The sequence below is a fragment of the Brienomyrus brachyistius genome, chromosome 9, assembly GCF_023856365.1.
Source record: "Brienomyrus brachyistius isolate T26 chromosome 9, BBRACH_0.4, whole genome shotgun sequence".
Taxonomy (NCBI): domain Eukaryota; kingdom Metazoa; phylum Chordata; class Actinopteri; order Osteoglossiformes; family Mormyridae; genus Brienomyrus; species Brienomyrus brachyistius.
This window is the reverse complement of record NC_064541.1, coordinates 16,498,186-16,521,990: the sequence shown is the minus strand read 5'-3', so window position 1 is coordinate 16,521,990 and position 23,805 is coordinate 16,498,186. Positions and strand designations below refer to the sequence as shown.

Here is a 23,805-nt window from a genome sequence, read left to right as displayed (position 1 = left end):
TATGCATTTCTCCTGTCCCTCTTAGACTGAATTTTTTTTAACACCAATGATGGTTCATTTCCAAGCACAGTGAGAGTTAATGCATGTTATATACAGTACGATTAACGGTAGTGAGAGTTAATGCATGTTATATACAGTACGACTAACGGTAGTGAGAGTTAATGCATGTTATATACAGTACGACTAACGGTAGTGAGGGTTAATGCATGTTATATACGACTAACGGTAGTGAGAGTTAATGCATGTTATATACGACTAACGGTAGTGAGAGTTAATGCATGTTATATACGACTAACGGTAGTACCGATGGATGCTTAAACCTTCGGTGGGTCTCCTTTTTTTCACGCATTTTAAATCTAAGGAAAGCTTTTAGTGTTGGTTGGTTCAAACTGGCACCTATTAGAGAAACATTTTGCCAGATGCCTTTCTTGTACAAAAAAGTGGAAATGCACTTGTAATTTTCTATCTTGGAAATGGGTTTGATGCCTCCCAACGCTGGCAAGAGCAATACCTGAAACCTAAATTGACCACTTTAAATGCACACTCGCCCGCATGCTGTTAATTCTCGCTAAATCAGGGGACAGCAGTAATAGTGCAGACTGCTGCTTAGTGATCTCACTGTGGCTCACAGCAAATGATCAATTTTCCTACTTTTCTTTCTAGCGTACAGCTGGCCCCTACCTATCTCATTTGCAATGAATTTACTGCTTATTTTTCATTATAGCCAGCTAGCATCATAATCACACTTCATTCAGTCATCCACGCTTCTGTCCAGCAACTACTGATCCGCTTAGGTTCACTGGCGTGTTGAGTGTAAAACCAAGAAATACCAGATGTACCGCAGTGTAGATTTTGGCCAGTCCATCGAGAGATACCATCCCTCGCGCTCACATTGATTTGCGTAGGCACATGCTATGGGGTAATTTAGTTGCCTAAATTTACTTGGACGGTCTTCATGTTTTGGGACAAGGACAGAATACGTGGATGCAGTCCATGCGAAGAGAGAGAGGATATCGAAAAAGAAGCCGGTGGTTGGTGTTGAGCGTGCAGCTGTGGCAATGACGGAGCAATGCTAATCGCTAGCCCACCTTGGTAGCTACCTTCCAGTCCAGATTTATACCACAATATTCTGCATATGTGCACTATTTTTGTTACTCTCAACTCTTCCAGTCTTCTTATTTGGTGACTAGCAGAGCTATAGCAATACTGAAATCCTTAAGTTGTTAGTGGGGAGGGGTGGTGTACCAGCGTCTTTGGCAGATGGGAGACCAAACTGGACGACATGTTACTGATCCTCCGGCACATCCAAACTGAGTATTCTGCTCCTGTACACCAGATGGAAATTAAGTGCATTTATCAAGAGTGAACCCGTTCCAAGGGAATTTATGTAAATAGTAGTTATCGAGCGAAAATCCTTTTCTAAGCATATTTTGTCAGCGGAGCCTTGGTCATGTAGTCATCAAGGAGCGATATGTGGTTTATGGTCTGAGATTTGCAGTGTATCCAGGAAGTGTTGTGATGGACTCTACATTTCATGTCAGTGTTTGTCACCACTCGTATGAATGGTTATCTATATTGTAAAAAAAAAAAATAATAATACTGATTTAAGGCAGCATATATTGCTGCAGCTGAGTATTGAGTAGGAGGGGCAGTGTTGAGTAGGAGGGGCTTATAACGAGGGTTAGGGTATCATTACAGGCCCCTTGTTATAAACCCCTCCCACGTTGCCCCTCCCACCGGACACTCGGCTCCTGGCTGCAGTTATATGCTTCTCATTTTAATGAAGAGCTTGAAGTGTCCATACCATGGATGTTCATCTTTACTACTGTTTGGGGGATTTATTGTCTGCTGGGCCTGTTGTGGTCATTATTGCCAGCCAATAAGAATCCTGAATCTGGTTTTGGCTGTGGGTGCTTCTCTGTGCCCTTGAGCAGTTTTTAATATGATGGAATAACAACATGGAGGGAGTGAAGCCTTTATAGTTTACCCAATTATAAGAATGTTTTATTAAAGCAAATATTGGCCGGCTATAAACAGCAACTCAATTCTCTGATGTACAATATGGAAGTGCATCGGTACTTGTCTACTGTCGATGGCAAATCTCCAGAGCTGCTGTAATGATATTCAAAACAAATAATGATGTGAATTATCACAGGGCTACTGTATTAAACAGTCTCTCCAATAGCTTTGCTGATGCAGCAGAGAGAGCTTCATGATGCTGTGGTAACGCTGAGCAGAGGTCATGCAGGAACAATTCCCACCTTTAATTGTTGATGAAAACTTTCTTGCACATCATGCACATACTTGTTCTGCCCTAAATTCATCTCAGGAACTTGAACAGCATTTGGGAATTATCTCTTTCAGATGCTTCGTCGGATGTTGCTGTTCGCGGCTGTGAGCCAATCGGGAAAGCAGCACGGGCCCCCTCCTTTCTAGATCAGCTGACTGGAACACTTTGTCTTGATTGGTCAAGACCCAGGTAGGAATCATTGAAGAGGGTAATAATATATAAGCGAATGGTTTGACCCAAGCAACTGGGCTTTAAATGTACTCTTCACCTTCATGAATTTAATAGGCGAGCAGTTAATTGCATTGGAATTTTAATGTTGGCCATTTACAAGTGATCAGATGTAGGGTCCACTCAAATAACCATCATACTGTATGCCCTTCATCCCTGTGTGGTGTGCTCTGAGTGCTGTACCTTCACCCGTCATGTATTACAAAAAGCCTGCCTATACATATCAAATGGGAAGTTTGCCGGTTTAGTAGTCTACTCATGCCTCTGTAGTTCACACCTGTTTTTGTGTGTTCAATGTTTTGCTGTCGTATGCTTTTAAAATAGGAAAACCCTCCAGGCTTGAGGATGAGAGCTATTTAAATCGCTGTAAGTGAGTCTGTTGGATCCCCTCTCAGTGACTTACAGTGGCATCTGGATTAATGGGTACAGGCCTCTAAGTACTTTTTAAATATAACAAGACTATGACAGCCATGACAGTATAGATTCAGATTGCTCTCTATTTGCTACGTGCCGGTCCTACGGTACAATAGAGATGCCAGGTAGCTAAGGAAGAGTTTCGGGTTAGGAGGAGTTCCAGGTTAAGAAGGCTCCTCTGCCACAGGTCCTCACCTGTCTGAGCTTGGGACGGGCCTGCAGTGCCCTGGGGCTGAACAGAAGTTTCATAGTGCGTTTAATGGCAAATACCTGGGAGGAACGTAACCGATTTGCGGCGCAGTCCAGAAAAGGAGGCCCTGTCCTGTCTGTTGGCGCCAGGTGAGCTGTAACAGAGCTGAGACTTCCGGTGACGAGGTAAAAGTTTCTGGCAGGCCGTCACAGAGGGGTGGGTGCGCAGTGAGGGGGGGGGGGTAGATGGAAAAGGACAGATGGTTGGGCAGATGCAGAGCAGCCTTGCCCTTGGAATAATCAGACAAACTGATTATTATGTCATCAACGCCTCTGCATATCGATACGCCGGGCGTGCATCAGCCGGAGACGGCTGCATTCCTAACCGTTTATCCAGTAGATGGTCACAGTGGGGGGGGGGGGGGGGGGGGGGTGCTGGGAGCCTGTCGAGAGAGACGGAGGTCAGTAAGCAGGACACACCCTTGAGGGATGCTGGGTCTGTCATGTGACGCACGTTCTCTCACACAGTTGCATACTAAGTGAAATTTGACACCAGTCAAATTAACAAAATGCTTACTTTATTTATTTTTTTTTGCTTGTCTTTCGTGGAATGCGGAGAACCCACTGGACGCCCATTGAAACACCCGTGTCTGTTATAAGCCCTTCTCCAAAATCACTGCCTGGTATTGTGTAGATTGTCAGTTTCCTACAGGTCTCTCTTGCTTGATCAAAAGCATCTAGTTTGGTCTCATCCTCACCTCCCTTTTGCGTGATAATAGCGCCAGAGTGACTGATTTCAAGCTTTCGCAGATCCGTTCGCTTCTTGAACATTGTTCGTTAACAAGAAGCGGTCTATAATGTACATTCCTTCCCTCCACCGCACATCCTGCTTCTTCTAAAGACGTGATGTGAGCTTATACGTGCCACAGGAAGGATGCTGGAGGGATTATCCCCGCTCCTAAAAGCTGTACCTTTGGTAACGTGTGACCGTGGGTCGTCTACGAAAATGCCATCTCTCTCTTATCTTCTCCATAAGCTGCCACCTTTGCTTCTCAGGATGAAACTCTAAACTGATTCCTTATCCTCATTCCTGCCTGCGTGGCTACCAGAAGCTCCTTGTCCCATATCCCTTCCGACGGGATTTATTCTGGTTCTGGGGAGTCATCGGGGGGTGTGAAGGTGTCGCATGCATAATTGGAGTGAGGAGATCTGCGAGGTAGACTGTGAGAGGCTTCATTGGGCTCGCAGCTGCAGTTTGAGGCACTTGGTAACTGGACTTCAACACATTCTCTGTCCGATGACGTATTCTTCCTGAACATTTTTTTTTTGTCGTTATGCGCGGATGTTTCCTGTAGTCCTGTTACTATTGAAGAAAAATTATTTTACAAATCAGTCCGTCCATCTTCTGACTACTTCTGACATCTTGGTCAGGGTCATGGTGGACCTGGAACCTACTGCAGCCAGCAAAAGGCACAAAGCTGGGGCTCACCCTGTAGGACACTTTTACAAATGCAGTGTAAAAATCCAGTGTTTTTGACAGTCTGAGTTGCGCGTGTTCTATATAGCCTGCACGTGCACTAGCAGTTCTCTTCTCCAGTTAACAGCTAAACTGTGAACATGCACATCTGCACCCTAATTTTAAAGGGCTGCACTAGCTGTTTGCTAAGCGACATCCTTTGAACATATTCTGAGATTATAGCTTTGAGGCTGCAGTGAACCTGAGTGAGTGAAAGTCAAAATTTTGAAATGGAGTTAACATGTGACACCTGCTGCAATTCTCATATATTCCCGTTAATTCCTATGGAAAGTTTCCAACTTGGAATATTTCCAAAATTCAGTTTAACTTCCCACGGAATGGAAAGTTTCTGGAAAGTTTCTGGACAGTTTTCCACCCCTTTGCAACCTTTTGTGGTTGATTTGGAGGCTTGATGCTTGTTAAAAGCAGTAGAACAATATTGTTATTGTCACATCATCATTGTAATTGTTTTATATTTTTTATATATATGTATATTGGGCCCCACGACCCAGTAGTATAAGCGGTTTGGAAAATGGATGGATGGACAGTATATTGGGGTCTTCTCCACAGGATGGAAAGAACCCTAGTTGGGGACGGTTGGGAGGAGGGATGTTTTTTGGTGACTACAGGGATGCAAAGGTAGAGGGCCATCACGAGAACTTACCGACCAAGCATGAAATGGAATGTGACGCACTGTGATGGGTGTCGAAATACAATAATCATCTGGACTGTAAAATGATGGAAATACAATACTGACAGCTGTGAGCGAATATCGAGCCCCCTGAGCTGAGCAATTTATTTAACAGTACAATTGTTGTCCTTATGCCATGTCATTTCAGCTACACGGGATTTAAGTTTGACCCCCCCCCCCCGCCCATACCTGCTTTGTTTGCTCGTGGGTTATTTCATTATTTTAATTTAATCAGTGTCTTTGTTGCCTATTCAGTGGAGTGGGCTTGTTCATTTGAAACCCTTGATTAGAATAAAAGAGTGATTATGGAACATCAGCCATTATTCCCAGTGTAAGCTGAACTTGATTGCTCATTTGCTTAGCGGAAATAAAGTGCTTGCGCAGTGTGTTAATTAGCTAAAGTGGACTCCCTAGTTCCCAGTTAGGTTCCTGTGTGTATCTGTATGGGCTTCAGCTGATGGAAATGACAGGATATTATGTGGATCCTCTGCATTGTCACTGCATTGTCTCAGTGGGTTCAGCCTCTGCGTCCGTTATCGGAAGGTTCCCGGCTCAATTCCTGTCCTCAGCGGAATAGTCACATGTGCATTAGGCCCTTGAGAAAGACCCTTAACCCCCCTGAAATGCTCTAGGGGCTCTCTGTAAATGGCTGACCTTGAAAAGAAACATTTTAAAAGGTTATTCATGTCTGTCTGTCATGCCTTCAGACCCCATCCATCTCGCATATCTAACTGTACAGCTAGGGGTTGTGCTTATAAGCACAGGGTGTAAGGCGGGGGACATCCGGGGTGGGATGCCAATCCCAGTATTCGCACTAATGTTTTACCTCCAGTCTACCTGTATCCCAGTATATCAGGGCCAATTTCAGCCTCTGCTTTAAATACTCTTATCTCTGAGCCCTAATTGGCTGTTATCTGTCCTGTTTGGCCAATATACTTAAGATGTTTTAATCAATGGAAAGGCAGCTCATTGCATTGCATTTTGGCTTTTGAAGCCTCCCGTTTCGCCCTGTGAGCATTCCCAGCCTTCCCAGGCTGCCACCCCGCAGTTACGCAGGGATCCGGGACGGTGGAGGGGGTGCCCCCATCGATTAAGATGCAGAACCGGGAGATAAAAGCAGCTGTTCCCATGAGGTTCGCCTAATATCTAATTTGGAGAAACCGGTCTGTTGAGCACCTGTGACGGGATGGAGAGGCAAGGTGCAGTTTATTGGCTGTGTGTGTGTGTGTGTGTGTGTGTGTGTGTGTGTGTGTGTGTGTGTGTGTGTGTGTGTGTGTGTGTGTGTGTGTGTGTGTGTGTGTGTGTGTGTGTGTGTGTGTGTGTGTGTGTGTGTCCAAAATGTCCCCACAATGTGATTAAAAACCTGTTATGTTTATGTTGTGGGAACTTATTTCTTTCTTTTTAGTCCTCTCAAGGGGAAATTTAATTTTGTAAAAAATCTAACTGCAATCAGAAACACTAAAAATGGTTGGTTACTTACGGTTAAGGTTAGGACTGGGTAGGGGTTAGGGTTGTCATTGTTGTGATTTAGAGTTTTTTCCATGGAAATGAATTGACAGTCCCCACAAACATATGAATACGTGTGTGTGTGTGTGTGTGTGTGTGTGTGTGTGTAATATATATTATATTGTGCCCCACCCAGCTTTGTTACTGCTTACCATGGGTTGGTCGTGACTTGTAAGAGCACGTACATCTCTATACTGTTAGAACTTGTTTGCAGTTTTTTTTTCCTTTTTTTAAACTGCTATCGTCTGGGGTCAAGGTTGACATGTGCCACTTCCTGCAGTGTGCTTTCTGCTTCTCATCCATCATATCCCCATCCCTGGAGCTGGAGTCACGATACCATTTAAGGGCCGTCTCAGGGGCTGATGCTGCCTGTCATGTACTCTTGGCCATGAATTTAGTGAATTATATCGAATCGTAACGGATAAAGAGATGGGATTTTTTTTCTGAATTCATTCTGTTTAAGCGGCTGAGAATATGTAGGACTACTTGTGTCTCAGTGATACTTTATTTGTCAAGTACACAGGAGTTTTAACTTCTCTGTATTCCGTCTTGTCCTCCTGCGTGAAGGAGAGTACAATGTGATATCTTATTTGTCAGCCGTCCTTGTAGCAATTTTCAGAGTTAAGGGCTTTGCCGAAGGGCGCGACGGCGACGTGATTGCCTTGCCGGAAGTGGGATTTGACCTGATGACATTCTGTTCACAAGGTACAGAGTCCTAACTCTGAGCCGCATAACCCCACATGGTGTTTGAGGGGCCAGGATGTTCCCACCCCAGGCCTCCGCAATATGTTTAGTTCGTCCCCTGCGTTTTTTTTGTGTCATTTCTGACCTCTGGACAGATGTAGAGCACCAATATATGACGCGCACGGACAAATGCTATTCTCGCAGTTCCTGTTCCTGCCACAGGGAGGCGCTCTGACGCGGTCACCGTACCTCCATCTGCCCAACGGCATCGACTGTCTCGACCCGTTGCCCTGCACTCGTGTGCCCAAACTGCCGTTCATCTCCATCTTCATCTAGGCCTCTTGCCTGCCCGCCTGCCTGTCGTTTAGAGTTAGATTCCGACCTCTCTTCCTCTCCCCTCGTGGTTCTGCCCTTCTTCTGGGCAGCCCTCACACTGGCATCATGTTCCTCCCCCTCTTAGTGCCTCTTCTGTCCTCAGTTAGTTATTTTTCTCTCTGGCATGTTTTCACACCATCCCATCTCTTGCTTCTCCAGATTTTCATTGCATTTCCTTTGTCCATTCCCTAATATTCTGTCCTCCCTTTCTCCACCCTCATCACTCTGTCCCACTCCCATTTTTTTCTCCCTTCCATTGCAAAACTCCCCCAAGTGGCTTATCCCACTTTAGCCTCCTAATAACCTAATAGCCCCTCCCTCCCCTGCCGGATGCTGTAATTCATAGAACCGTAACTCCTGCTCCAGTCTCTCACTCCTTACCCCATATGACCATCAGAACTCGCCATGTGCCCGTTTCTCTCATGGCACAGTCAGTCCGGCATATTACATGCATCGTGGTCACTGCAGGACCCCTGAGATAAGAAGTACTGAACATGCATTTCTCAAAAAGTTTTACCCAGTATGCGCATTATTTAAAGCATTTTCGGATTTGGGGTGGGGGTTCGAGGGACTGCTGGCAAAGCAGTGGGATAATAAAGCAAATCTGTGTATTTGTGCAAGGCAAATATTTCCCGTGTTTGCAAAAGGTCCACTCCGACCCGATCGGCAGCGAAGGCTGGTTCTCTGTGTGGGCTTGGACTTCTTGGGACCTTGGGGGCTGTGAATGAGCAGCCTGCTTTTCTCTCTGCTTAGCCATTTGGAAGAAGTCGCCCGTGTCCCCCCCCCCCCCCCCCCCCGCATGCCCTTAATCACTGCTTCAATTGGTCACGCTGGCATTGCGAGCGGTCAGGCAATCACAGACCACCTTAAAGCCTTCTCGCCATTCCGCACGCTTTTTTTTTCGCATGGTTGAGGGTTACGGAAAGCGGAAAGTTTCCGAATTAGCAGCCTTAGAAGGCGATAACATTTTCCGGGGAAATCCCTCGCTGCGATGTGGGACTTTCAGCTCCGTAAGGGGTAGTACCTGAATGAGATCACGCCGACCTCAGGCGCTCCTGCTGCCGGGCTGCAGCGACGCCACTCAGCCAGGTGCCGTTTCCCGTCGGCGCTCGTAGCATCGGCGGTTACAAGGCGACCGAGGGCCCGCTGAGGGCGGAAGGCGGGCGTAGTCGGAAGCCTCGTTAAGCCATCAGCCGGTTTTGGATTTGGCGTTTTCGAAACTGGCAGTTACTGAGGGTGTGTTGTGCGAGTCATTGCAGGGTCACGTTCAGTAAAACTCGCTGCTCCTTGTTTGTGCCGGCAGGCCGCCCTCCTTTGAGGTTCTGTGTGCTTGGGATGGCGCTGTTAAGCTGTGCAGGGGACTTAAGCCCAGCATGATTACACAATTTGCTGTGTGCCCTGCAGCTTCTGAAGGTTCCCTGTGCCGTTCTCTGTGCCACCGCACTGGATTCTGGGAACTCTGCTTTAGGTTTGATTTTTAAATTGGAAGCGCAGTCTTATTTTTTATTTTTTTTCTTAAGTGTTGGAAAGGGGAAACTCCTCTTCCTTTTTATTTATTTTTTAAAGGCAATTAGTACTATCTGGTATGTTTCAAAAATATTTTATTTATCTACTCGTCTATTTATCTTTCTGTTCTTGGAGAAAGTGGGATCTGGGTTTTAGCAGAGTAACAGGTGCCGCTGCACCCGCTCTCACCCCTGCCGTGGGATTCGGCTGTTTTCCCGACATCTGTAAATTGCCAGGAGGTGGGAGGAGAGGCAGGAGTAGCACCTCTGTCCCTCCGCACCTCTGCCAGCTGTGTTACGACACTCAGCGGCTCCGTGAGGCAGAAGGCTGCTTTCTCTGTCTCCGTCTGAGAGCCGGTACCAGCAGGTAAGTACCTTGATTGGAGGAGAGTGTAAAAAGTGGGCCAGAATGCTTAAAGTTAAGTCATAGATATTTATTGCACTTATTGCCAACCCACAGTATGTGCTTCTGTTTCCCTCCCATATATATAAAAAATTAGTAGGGAAAAGTCAAAATTTCAGTTCCACAAAAAATATTTGTTAATTTCACTTGACACACGTGTCCTTTCATAGAAGTCTTCAAAACAGCCAGTAAACTGCATATCAAAATCAAGTAGATGTCAATAGAAACCCTGGAACCTTCATGGTGAGTGAGATCCACCATTCGTCAGGGCAGGGACACCCTGAATAATCGATTATCGCTAAAGATAATGACTTGAGATTTTTATGTCTTTATTTGGGAGCATGATAACACATTCTGCTTACTGAAATCTAACCTGGGTACCCCCTGATACCGTATGCTGCCCACGGGTGGAAACCTGGCCCAAGGCTGGGGGAGTTGACACTGCAGAATGTGCTGGCCGGCCCGCCAGGGTGCAGTGGCAGAAGGATGGTGCAGCTGACAGCCAGTGGGCGGCTTTTGTCAGTTTTGCGCTAAACGGCTCCATTTACAATAACGGTGGAACCAGTGAATTTGGGGTTAAAGAAGATTTGTCATGTTCGGGTGGCTGCATACCCTAGAGGTTTTCTGACAGGTCACTGTGCTGTACACTTAAATTTTTATGCCGTTCAAGGGGCCAAACGCCCCCGCAGATGACGGCCCCATAAAGATAATGACAGTGTGCAGGGCGCAGCGCAGTGCAGTGCCAAGCCCACCGTGTCGTTTGCCAGTGACCCAGCATTGCCCTTCACTACCCCCCTACCCAAGCATATTTAGGCATGCGAGTCGGCTCTCGCTGCCAAGCACTCTCCTCCTCAAGCGTCGACACGCTTGGCCTCCGATGGAATCTCTGCACATTTACTGGGAAGTTCGGCGCTGTTGAATCACGTCCGAATGGGCCCGGTCCTCCACCCCTCGCAGTGAGCACCCAGGGATGGTGCCGCTGAATGCCGGTTTGCGTCTTCATGTGCCAGCAGAAGGTGAAGCCGAATTGAGCCAAACTGATCATGGTCGCCGACCGAACATATAAGAAATAGGTACAGAAATAGGTGCGAGAGTACCTTCAGATGGATTAGATTTGGAGTAAATAACGTGGTTTTCTGTGCTTCTCTTGAACTGAAAGCATCAAATATGGACGTTAGCGTCGCTCTTACCTCAACAGCTGGCTGACGCTGAAATTCTGGTTTATCTGGAGCAACACCTCCACCTAAAGTCTTTGTGTGGCTTCAAACCGGCGGCTCAGATTCAAACAGTAAATCATCAATAAGTGGCATTTTTATCTTTAAAGTTCAGTTCCCTGCGGGCAGCCCCTCTGTCCGGCTGTGAGGCGGCTAAACAGAGCCGCGCATGTGGGCCTTTTGGGACCAGCTGGGCTGGGGCTGCTCACGACCCCCATTAATCTTCCATTACGCCGCTGAGAGTCGCAGCCCTGTCGCGTCCTTCACATCCTGGGAAAAATGCGACAAAATAAACATCCTGCCCGGTTCTTGGCGACGGCAGCCTGACCGTAAGCGTGTGTTTGTTTCTGTGGTCATGGGAGCTGCAAGAAAATCTCAGCATGGACAGGAGTCATTTCAATAATCTGGACCTTATTAAAATGAAAAAACAAATATATATTTTTTATTATTTGTGTTTTAAAGTCAGTGAGTGGGTACAGGGATGCACTGTTTGAGCTGTTAATTTTTACGGAATTTATAGGCAGCTTAAAAAAAATAATAATAATAAACCCCCCCTGACCTGTAAATGGTATCTAGATGATGCATTATCAGCACTTCTGACGGGTTTGTAATATGTTTTCCCATCAGCCGTCTCTCCTTAACAAATGCCAGTGGTTAATTGGTGTCCCTTTAAATGTCAGACGCGTCATCGCTGGTGTTAATCCCGTTCTTATTGTTGTGGTTTGGCTGTCCTGAGGCTGGAACTGGAGTTTCCACAGCATCGGCATCTGCCTGCTGTTTCTGAATCACCACTGCAAGCACCCCTAGCCCTGGCCCATTGATTAAAACCCACAACCCCACCCCCCTAACCAGACACTTTGAGGTGTCATGGGACTGTATAATGGGGGTCCTTGAATGTTGGATTTAATAAGAGGAAAACAGGCAGACTTTAAATTATTGCTAGTAAAACTGCCATGAGTGCGTGAAATAATGGTTGGTTGGTTTGGTTCATTTGTTGGTTGTTCTTTCATTAGTTGGCTTGTGGGTAGGTTTGTTTGTTGGTTGTTAGTTCGTTCGATGGTTGGTTTGTTTGTCAGTCGTTCATTCATTCATTACTTCTTTCTCTTGCATGGAGCAGGACTCCATGATTAACGCTGATGATTCTTAAAGTTAATCAGTTGGTTTAATACACTGTTGGTATGCACATTTTGCCTTTCTCTATCGTGTTCCCGTTTTGTGATCTTAAAATAAAGAGGGAGCCCAAAACTGGATCTCTGGGAAATCATGTAGCTTGTCACCTCGCTGTGGTGCTTTCCAGTCATTTTCCACTCTCTCCTCTCTCCATTCCCACCTCCACGCAGGCGATATTGGAACCCATGTCCATGTCTTCGTTTAGCCTCCACTTAATTCGTTTTCAATTTTGCTTGAATTATTGGCATAAGCATCTCTTCCCTCGTTTTCCTGACACTCTGTCTTTCCTAGATTGTTGTTGTTTTAGCGTCTAGTTGCTTTCCCCGTCCGCAGATGTGCTCTGAGAAATGTCTGCCAGCTTTTACAGACGGCCTGCCAGTGAAACCTGGTTGGACGCTGATGTGGGCCAGTTGTTTTTCTGGGCAGTTGTGTCTTGACGGCCAACAGCAGCAGCTCATGTGACTGAATTCATGTGACCCTTGACACCAACACTGAGAGGTTTTTTTTTCCCCTCAGATGAGTTGATGTGTCTGGAAGGGTAACGTGTCAGACCTCCCATCTGATAAAATGGTTTTGCCTCTTCGGGGGGGGGGGCAGAGGGGCAGAAGCTTTGCCCTATTTGCCCAATCTCATCACTTGGGGGGGGGGGGTAGCGCACGTCTAAGATTGTGTTAGGTTTGGACTTCATTAGGTCGCTGACACAAAAAACTTTAGGATATGGTTGTTCTGAAGTCGATTCTTGACCATGTGCTGTATGCATGGTCAACAGAAGTTGGCTGTTTGCTTTGAGAGCTGGCAAGCGGCACAAGGGGGGGTGGGTGGGGGGGGGGGACTTGTAACAACTCCTCTTTCCAAGTTTTGTTTGATTATAAATTCCTGTGACCCCAAACTCTGTTTCACACCTCCCTCGGCACGAAAGCAGCCGTTGTCGTGCGTTGGGGGGGGGGGGGTGATTAGCGAGCTCTCAGCTGTCCTGACGTCGCCCCCCCCCCCGTGCCCCGCCTTCTCCTGATGCTTAGCCCATCTGCGCTGTTCTGTTCTGAAGACCTGTGCGCTACCTTTTGAAAAGTGAGGGACTCCTAAACGTCCCTTAGTCTTTACCCACAAGCCACAGAAAGGTACCTGCAGGTCCAGTCATTTTTTTTTTCTTATTATTATGATTATTTTCTGTTCTTGCAGCAGCGTGAAGGTGCCCAGGCCATTTGAGTGTGGCCTCTTTTGCCTGCTGAGAGAGACCATATTCAGGTTCATGCACAGGTCCCAGATCTCCCCCACCCCTCCCAATATGATGACGATGCTGCTGCTATGAGAAAACAACCCATCATGGGAGCCTAAATGTGCTTCTCTTGTTTTTTGTTTATGTAATTACATCATTGTTTTTGGTCCTGGGCTCCACTGCAGGTGCAATTTCTGAGTATAATACCCTCCAATTAAAAAAGCGATGCACAACACTGCCAGTTAAACTGCGATAATATGCAGATATTCCGCCCCGCCCCTCTCTGACAGGGCTCTACAGCCCTGTGCCTGAAGGATGAGGCTCGACTCCTCATCTGTTTTAGGGCTCATTTAACCTTCTGCGGCTGCAGCCCACTGCACCTCTGTAGATTCATTACCCTTCATCTCAGCTGCTGTCGTGTGATTTGTGTGTGGAGTGACTCCCCACCCCCCCGGTAAAGTTACAGCCGCAGAAGAGGGACGAGGACTGTCTGCACCATGCAACGACGGCAGGTCCATGGCGTGGCCCCCCCCCCCCCCCCCCCCGATCCCCTCCTCCGTTGGGTCGCCTCGTTCCTCAGTGCTCCATTCTTATCAGAGTCCTCGGGCAGGAAAACAACCCCATCTGTGCAAACTGGGAATAAACAAAGATTATTTGTGTGGGAGAAGAATAACAGACTGCTCTTGGCAAGCATTTTTCTCAGGCATCCTAATGAACGGTGGGCTGGTTGAGGGTGGGGGGTGTTTTCAGCAAGGGCAGCAGTGTTATGCTCTCATGTGCTCCCCCCTTAATGATTCTGCTGCCTTGTCCATTCTTCTGCCCATCACAGCAAACTGGGAGTTATTATTCTGGGGGGGGGGGGGTGGCATGTGGTGGGTGTGATCGGAAGGCCGCTGGTTCAAATCCCCTGGTCAGCAGTTTCGGCGAGAGTATGAAGTTGGGGGAGACGCAGTTTAATAACTTATCGGGCAGTGAGATTTTACCAGTGACCCTTTAGAGTGAGACCCTCAGCCAGCAAACCGCTTCAGGGATCGTCTGACCCTGCATTCTCCACAAAAAAGACAACGTATGTCGCATTACATAAAGGCATCTGCTGAATAAATAAATGGGAAAACTCCAGCCCACATGCATCCACATATTCCACAGGCCGGCTCCCACCACTATACTGGTTCTGTAATGGTATTTGATACCACGGCTCTTGAGGAGGCCTTCGCCCGGATGCCACGCCCAGTTTTGCTCTCTTTCCACCACTACGGCTCTGGAATCAGCACAATCCCGCAGGTAATAATCACTTTCTGGCTGAAAGGCAGCCTGAAATGAAGCCATACATCATGGGATAAATGGCGGAAGAGGAGTGGGCCGCGGCGGGGCTGGGAAACGCATGTTGGCATCAGTCATTAGTCCCCTGATCTCACTTTCTACCCTAATTCCTCTGCAATCTGAACCTTTTTTTGTGTTTTTTTTTAAACGCAACCTTCTTTATCTTCTTAAATTCCCAGTTCCTTTCCTCAGAATGCATTTTTTTCTCTCCCCCCAGTACTCTGGGACCCCCTCCCTCCCAGCACCCCAACACCGAACATTCAGCAACACTGAATCCCCCCCCCCCCCCCCCCGGGGGCTGGGTGTCTGGGGGTGGCCAAAGACTGGATTAAGAAGTGCCGCAATAAATTAAGGCATGATACACGAATAGCTTGGCACAAGGGCTGCTTATGGAGGCTGCCGTTGTCCAACATTCACCTGTCTGGGTGTGACTTCAGACAAGCCTGGTCGCCTTGGACACCCCCCCCCCCCCCCCATAAGTAGTACGGTCACACAGATTGATGACCTAGAGCACCTTCAGTTATCATATTTTCTCAAGCAACTTTGAAATTTGTTTCAAAGAACGTCTTTTTTTTATGGTTGTATATTAATCATACTTTCCAGAGACGACACGCATTCATATAAGCTTTAAACAGTAATGCATCCAGCTTTCCAGTTTTAAGGTTAACCTGTGCGTGAATAACATGATTTTATTGAGCCATGGTTTAGTCACATCGGAGCGCATTGAGCATACGTTCCGCTCTGCCCCAGCCAGGGGGAGCTGGCGGGCCCCTGTCTGCGGATGGCGGGCCCCTGTCTGCGGATGGCGGGCCCCTGTCTGCGGATGACGGGGCTCTGCAAGGTCCTCCATCACAACAATGGGCTGCGGACATGAGCCTGGGAGGTGCATCTGTCTGTGTTAAATGGATGTCACAGCGTCTCTCGGCTGAAAGTAGGGCAGCTCTCTGAAGGACATCCGGGTGGCGCAGGGGCGACGACGGAAATGGAAACGCACACCCCCCCCCCCCCCCCACCGGCACAGCCACCTTCATTTACCGCGTCAGTGCAGGAAGGTGCGGACCACTGCAAAGGGCACCCGGGGGCTATTAAAAAAGGGGGCAGAGGGAGTTGTGGAAGACCTCCATCATGGATTCTGCTGAAATAGATACATTTCGGTCTTTACCGCCAAACAGCGGCCACCGTTTAAGGTCGTCAAAATCAAACCCACGTTTTATACGATTCGCCCGCATTCGTATAAAGCCACAGGCTTCACCCTGGCTAGACCCTGTTTAAGGGGGGTTCAGCACTGCTTTTTTTTGTGTTAGCCCCCTCTGAAAATCATTTACCGATTTTGTCTTTTATCCCATGTATTTCGGATCTCCCGCTCAAAATTTTATCATGGGGGACTTAGGGGGTGGTGTCCTGTAATTGACAAGTCCCCCCTGCCAAGTATCAAATCTCGAGGACACTGCTGGCAGCAGGATGCCACGTGTGATCTCTTTGTCACGGTGCGTTTGTGGGTCGTTTTGGGGGAACCTCCTGGTGTTGCCCTGAAATCCGTAGGTAGACGGGAATAAGTTCCCCAGTCAGGAGGTGGCCTGTTTACCGCGATAACCGTCTGCCCGTCGTCACAAAGGCTATCCTGATAGAGGCGCCAGTGGGTATGTGTGAGCATCACACCGTTTGCGGACCTGCTGACTCGCAGAGCATTTGGCCGGACGTCGCGCAAACCAGCAATTTGCAGAAAATGCAAAACGGCCATGGCCCCCCCCCCCCCCCCCCCGTTTTTCCTTCCCTGACTTGGTCAGCGAGCAGCACCTCACGCTGCTGGCCGGGTCAGCGTCTGGACGCCCTGTGGGTTTTCCTGGTTGGCCTCCCAGTGATTGGCTGCCTCTTGCAGGGGCGTGTGGGGGCATTGGTCTCTCTCTCTCACCGCACTCTGAAGGCCTTCTGCTGAGTCAAGGCGGAACATGGGCCACGGTGCTCGGAGGCCAGATTAAATTATGCTGAGGCCTTGCGTCCCGCTTGTAAATAGCCCTGACCTTAACATTCTACGTTTGGCTCGTGAAGGAGCCACTGTTGTCAGGAATGTGTTTGTGGGGAGATGCATGAGATCCGAGTGCTACGTTGCAAGCTTGTAATCTCTGCCGCCTCTGGTACTGTAGTAAAACCACCGTAAATCAGCTTTTGTTATTTATTTAGAACTGGAACAACTGGGTTTTTTATGGTGAGGGGCCTAAGAGGGCCGTAATTCATACAGAATGGCCAGCCTTATCATTAGCTGATGTTTGGAATTGATTGGTCCCACGGAGAGATCCCTCCAATATCAATCAGCTTTCAGCTTAGTCCAGTGCCCATGTGGCCCCTTGTGTATTATGCCGCTGGTTTTGAATAGATGCAAAATTAACAGATGCATCAGTTTATAAGAAGTGAATGCTTTCCAGTGATGCAGGCTCGTACTATTTGTTGACATGCTTGCCCTTCACTGGTTGATTTCCTGTTCGAGGTCCCTGCTGTGCACAGTCCCCCCCCCAACACACACACACACACACACACACACATAAATGGCGTCTGCTCCAAATCACCACCTGTTTACTTGGTGGGAGGCTGCGATGGCCCATACTCATGCCTCGCCCACGAGTTCAAGGGCTCCGAGACGGGCCAGCCGTCTGCTTGTGGGGACCGGGCCCGGCTCGGATGAAGATGGATGAAGCCATCAGGCCCTCAGATGATAAATTACAGGATTCAGCTGCACTTCGCTTTTATGTAAAGGAGCCGCTCTGAGATGTGGCACTTTCATCAATCAGACGGGCTCCGGATGTAATTTTATTACAATCACAGACAGAGAAACGGCGAGAGGCAGACAGAGGAGGGACAGGCTGCTTTTACCCACTCGCACGGGACTTAGCCCTCTGAGTGGGCTTGCCCCCCCCCCTCCCCAGCAATTAGGCCTCCGTGTCCCTGAAAACCCCAGCTCTGATGAACCGATGTCCCACCCCTTCGTGAAATCGGATTTTGGCTGCAGTGGATGTTGTGCGACTCATTTGAGAATTTCCGTCGGAGGGAATGCATGCTGCCCTACAAAGTCAGAAGACCGTAACTGCATATTTACTCGAAATTATTAGGAGTTATGACCAAATTCGAGTCTTTTAGGCCCCGTTTTATCTCATGATGAAAAATTATCATTCACCTATGCCTAGTTTCAAGGAAAATTGTGAAAATTGCAGAACCAAGGCAGAACTACTCCCCCCCCACCCTGGTTAACAGCTTTTCTGGATATGTAATGCAATATATAAAGGCTGTCCTGTCTAAATGTTGCTCTCTATTGCAGGCCCTTTTGATATTGGGTACGAGCAATAACAGTGCAGGGGGCACTGTGCTGCTCCTCTGACTTGCGGAAGCCGCCCGGCCAGATACCACGACAGCGTCAGTACAGCAGCCTCTTGCCGAGCCTCCAGCTTACGTGGCCGTCGTTTAGCTTCTGTCGTGGGGGTGAAGGCTGAGCCAGACCCCCGTTTGTCCTCAGACAGAACGTACCCAAGATGGAGCCTCCAGTCACCAACAGTAATGTTTATATTCATGATGAATGCAAAAAGAAACGCTTCATGAAATCCGGACCTGGTCTGCAATTCAGATTTACCAAATGGTCACGGCCGTGTCGTTTTCCTTCACGTTTGAATGTATTGTGATGATGATAATAATAATTTCAATAATTTTAAATATTTAAAGTCTGGTGGATGTGGTTGTTCGGTGTTAAATAGGGCTGGAGTTCTGAATTTGCAGTTGACAGCCAGGCCTGATATTATATTACTTCAGCAGCAGTGGAACGCTGATGACTTGATGTGCTTGCAGAGGTCAGTAAACGGCGGCCAGCGCACGGTGCAGCGGATTGGAACGGAAATCGTCTCGCTGTTCTGGATGTTGTCATGCGCACGTCGCCCCCTGCTGGGGTTTGTTTTGGCAGTGGCTCTGCCCGCTAAGCTGTCGGCCATGGCCCGGCCTTGGGGGGGGCCCCCTCTTCCCCTTCCAACCCTCAGCCTCGATTTCTGTCCTTCGGGTGGCATTTCAGGGCGAACTCGTGAGGTGCTCGTCTTCCCTGCCTGGTTTTGGGGGAGAGCAGAGCCTCCAGGTTCCTGTTCTTTTTGCAAATAAAGCTTGAGGTGCTAGAAATATAATTCGGTGCTTCTGTGAGCCATCTGTAACACTGAGAGATGGGGGTGTGGGGGAGAGGCCAACGACGCCCTGGAGCATACCAACATAGAGCCTCTTAAGCCTGGCCCGCCAGGGTGGAGCAGCATGTGTGTCATGTAAATAGGATGCAGACATCAGTCACGCCGCTCCTGCTGGCTCCTGGTAGCTCTTGCTGGCTCCTGCTGGCTCCTGGTAGCTCTTGCTGGCTCCTGCTGGCTCCTGGTAGCTCCTGCTGGCTACTGGTAGCTCCTCTTGGCTCCTGGTAGCTCTTGCTGGCTCCTGGTGGCCGGTGAGCGGGGGCTGTTGCGTGCACCTGCCGACTTGTCACCTGTTCTCCCTGCCACTGGGGGGGTGTCCTGCCCCCACGCCTGCCCCCACTCCAGTTCCTTTCTGGTCCCGCCCCTCGCCATGATTAAATGTCTGACACCAGTTAACATAAACCACCTTTCAGATGTTTTCCATGCTGGAAAACGACGGAGCTCCGCGATTCCGACAGAAACGGGTAATCAAAATTCATGCAGTAAAGGCCATGGCGGCCGGTCCGGAACATTCTTACCTTTTGCCGTTAGGCTATTTCCCTGAGAAAGGAAAGTTTGTAGATGCCTAATCTTTCTGTATTTGCCCATTCTGAACCGTGCATGGATCCATTCAGGGTGTAACCGATGCCATTTAATGGACAGTGGTGAGATATTTTTTGAAGAGGCGTACCCTGGCTTGGCCTGGCCTTACCCTCAGGAGGGCTGTCCTGGCCATCGTCTGCCACTGACTGGGTGACAGCATCCCTCCAGCTGGCCTTTTGGGAGTTTAGTGACATCTCATTCCCATGAAGAATTCACTGTTCAGATTTATAGACAAACTCATCTCCTCTTCATTAGGTTCTGTCATGTATCTTTAATGTTATTATTTTCACTATTATGTCTTTCACCGGCATTCACTTAATGTGATTATATGGTGCGTTACGGTTGGTCTTTACTAATAAAAGCCTAGAATCTTACAATAATCCTAAGTGATAGATCATATTCCTGTTAATTCACCTTTGCTTCACATCCACTTACATTTATAATAAGGGCAGCAAGACTAAATACTAAAAAATCAAGATTTCATCAGACTCGTATTTCACAGTAGACAGTTTTTTTTTTTTTTTTATGTATTTTCTTCGTTATTTCATGGCGATTCCGCAATAGCCAGTTCGCATAGGTTTGAAAGTTGGGTTTTATTTTTGCTGATTCTACCTTTTGACCTCGAGTTGCCAGCTGCTTTGGGGTTTTCCAATCTTCTACATTTTTATCCACCAAGCCAGGTTGCCTTGATGCACTAATTGGGTACAAGAAATCGCGTCCCCTTCGGCTGCTGCGACAGGGGTTTAGATTGTCCGGTAGTTGACACAGGAATTGGAGAAGATACTGCTCAACTCTTCTTCTGTAACATTCGATCTGTAGAGATCATCTTTCCCTCTGCCATCTTCAGGTTGTACTTACTTTCACTTTGATAGTTTCAATGTGTGTCATCTTATGTTCTTTTTTTTTAAAGCAAACTCCTTAACAGAAATATGTATTAATTAGATAAAAGGCTATTTACTTGAACGACTGTAACTGCGATCATTTTTGGGAAATGGGAACTTGCTTGTAAACCGATGTTTCAGGTAAATGCAGGGTTGAGGTAAATATTTCCTGAATGGGCTAAATAAAGTGCCATGTACTGTACGTTCAGGCTCAGACGTAGTTGAACGCAGACAATGCTATATATAAGGTTTAATTAAGAAAATTTTAGCTGTAAACATGTCACCGATTAGCGCTCTGGGAGATTTATCTACCCTGTACCGTCTGAATCGATACTCTCGCGGCTTCTGGCTGCCTGTTTGATTTAATCAAAAGGAGTCTGAGGATTTCAGGCACATTTTTTACGACGCTTTGCGCCCGCCCACCTTCCTCATTTTCTAAGTAATCACCGGCTCTCAATGTGCTTTGCAGCATCGCGATGATGAATGGAACGCCTGCCCTGCCTGCTCCCTGCCGTCCGTTTCGGCAGTACGGGCCGCATATATTCCCCCCGTTCTGTGCGGGCGACCCTTAGTGGGGCGTAGCGGTGGTCGGGCGGCCCGGGCTGAATGTGCTGTGCTTTGCATGGTGCTTCTCAAAAAGCGTTCATGTTTCAGTGAACATAAATTGGGTACTTCAGAAGGTTAGGCTACAGTGGTATCTAATTTTTCGTACCATCGAGACATTATACCAGAGATGAGGTGTGAATTTTACAATTTCATATATTCAGAGGCCCCTGTCAAGTGCTGGGCCCCCTGCCCAGGGTATCCATACCCCTCCAACACCCCTGAACCATGTATGAAAGTATGGTATTTTGTTGACATTTTTAAAAGCAATGCTATTCTGAGTTTTATTATTATTATTTTTTTTTTTAATCTTTGGCAATTAAAATTGGGGCTGATGTTTAGCACTTTGTTTGAAGTGGGGCCCCCCCACAGCACTGCTATGAAATAAAAATCTCTGAGCTGAGCCAAGTTGCAGAAATAAGGCGAGATGTTTTTGCTCTCTAGCCCATGGCGATTTTAGATGATTCCGTATGGCATTGGTGGATGCTTGACCTTTGATTAAGTCTAATAAAGTATCGCTTTGTTATAGGACCACCAAGGTATACTAGGGGCGGGGCCACTGTGGTACTAGCTCCAGCTCAAAGCTGATTGGCTCCCGGAGTGCCCCGCCCCTGTCATTCACCAATTTGAAAATGTATAATTGGCTAGCAATGATAAAGTCCGCCCCTTTGTATGGAGTCTTGGGTGTCTGGCTTTCGGCTTCTGAATCTGATGTATTTTTACGGACAGCTTTTAGAGCTAGTTGTTTTATTAAATGGAAATGGTCCTGTGCCAGGTGTCGTCAGCTAGTACGCTGCTCTTTAGCTTGGTGGTTCACATCCTCCGGGGGCCTTATTGCAGGCTGCTGAATGAGTCCCTCTTGTGGATCAAATGACTAGATCTGTTTGTTTTTGAGTGTGTCTGAGTTTTACATAAAATTTTATCAAATGGAACTCGAGATTAGACCAATATTTACTCATCTATTAATATACATGTATAAATGGGCTTGTTTTCTTTTTGTTTGCCTTTCTTTCCTTCCACATTTCCGCAGAAAAAACTGAGTGTCTTAAGCGCAACAAAGGGAAGCTGTGGAATAATTTACGATCAGAGCATGTAAATATAGGAGTCCGTTAGTACTCACTGTTTGTCACGTAGTGACCGGTCTGATTTAAAGTAGTTCAGTGGGATTTCTGCTCTCATGCCGGTGCTGCTTTTCCTTACGTCCTGGGCAGCCGCACCGGTTGGCGTGATTTTATTCTGCCCCACCGCCTATATCAGAAGGCCGAGTGCACAGTGCTGATTAACTGTAGATCTGTTCATTAGCGTGGCGCATGAAGGTCATTCGGCACAGTGATGCTAGTGTATTGGAGTTCGGATTACGCCTGGAATATGATAACGCGCCTATCGCAGAGTTATATTTCTGTCCCTGTTACCAGGGCCGGTCAATCCTGCAGGTGACATAGGCGGGCGTCTAGACTGCCATCTTCTGGGGGTAGGGGGGCGCTGGATTAGCAAGCTGTCAATGTCCCTGGAGGAATTTGCAGGTATAAGGTAAGATGTGTGGCATTAACATTGTTTGCATTCATACAAATATGCTTATAAAGTTTTGTATGTAGTGTGTAGACTGCATTCGATTAAAACGGGGGACAGTTATTCATTATTAATGCACATTCGTATTTTTTTCCCAATTGTCACAGAATATAACATATAATTAAGGCTTCATTTTTTATTTTTTTTTTTGGTAGATTTTCACTCCATTCAAATTTGGGGATTTTGTTTATGAAGCAGAGAATCGGTTTATTGTGTTTCATGTTTTTTGTCTGCGTCTCTGGCTGCCTGCTGAACTCGGTCGCATCGCCTGCTGCTGTCGGCCCGACATCTGCTTGAATATCTTCCATCTAGTCGCCAAACACATTCCTCAAGATAAACATCTCTGTTGCCAGCGACGGCGGAGTTTTATGGCTCATTTTTACATCCTACCTGCTGTAGCCAGCAGAAAATAAGGAGTAAATCAATGCTGGGATTTTTTTTTATGTCATGCTTTATAGGCTTAAAATCGTGGGATTTGTCTCTGAACTTCGGTCACTGGACTTTTCCAGTCCTCTCTCTGAAGCCTGTTGAAGTGTTGTCAAGGAGTGGGCGTGTCCCCAGGAGTGGGCGTGTCCCCAGGAGTGGGCGTGTCCCCAGGAGTGGGCGTGTCCCCAGGAGTGGGCGTGTCCCCAGGAGTGGGCGTGCCAGGCAGAGAGTGCAAGCTCACTGTAAGCCTGCACTGGATAAGTGGTGATGGATGGATGGATGGATAATCTGGTCCTTCTGTTGTAGGTCCCGTATTGCTCATGAGGAACTTATCCTTGCATCGTAATACTATAATCTGGGTCTTACTCTAATCAGGAGTCTCACTTCCTCTCTGTCCTCTGAGCCAACAGTGGCTCCTGTGGTCACCAGTGACGACCCACTAACGACTTCAGCACTGCTGCCACCGTTTGGTTTCACACTGCACACAGTTTCCGTCTTTCATCACTGTCTTTATTGCTACTTTTACTTGTTTACTTGTTTTTAAAAGCTATCACAGATAGCGTGCGTTTTATTAATGCATGTGCATATAATGTGTCTGAGTGTGTGCATGCGTGTGTGGTACATGTATACCTTACATTAAAAAAAAAAAAAACCTGTTATTTTGATGACATGGGGACCATTTTATTAAAATCTGTGAATGCGATCAAAAAACGAAAAATGCCGAAAGATTTGTATTTTGTTTTGTTACTTATGGCTATTGATGGCTGGGTAGGGCTTAAGGTCATCCAGTTGGGATTAAAATTTTCCCCAAGTAA

General features: G+C 47.4%; 1 protein-coding gene across 2 annotated transcripts in view; it reads left to right on the top strand.

Moving 5' to 3' along the window:
• The window catches only part of sema6e (sema domain, transmembrane domain (TM), and cytoplasmic domain, (semaphorin) 6E), an 87,910-nt gene that overhangs the window by 13,916 nt on the left and 50,189 nt on the right, over positions 1-23,805 (top strand). For both annotated transcript variants that reach the window (XM_049024418.1, XM_049024419.1), the window contains exon 2: positions 2,365-2,479. The gene's annotated coding sequence lies outside the window, so the exon portion shown is untranslated. The remainder of the gene's footprint in view (positions 1-2,364; positions 2,480-23,805) is intronic.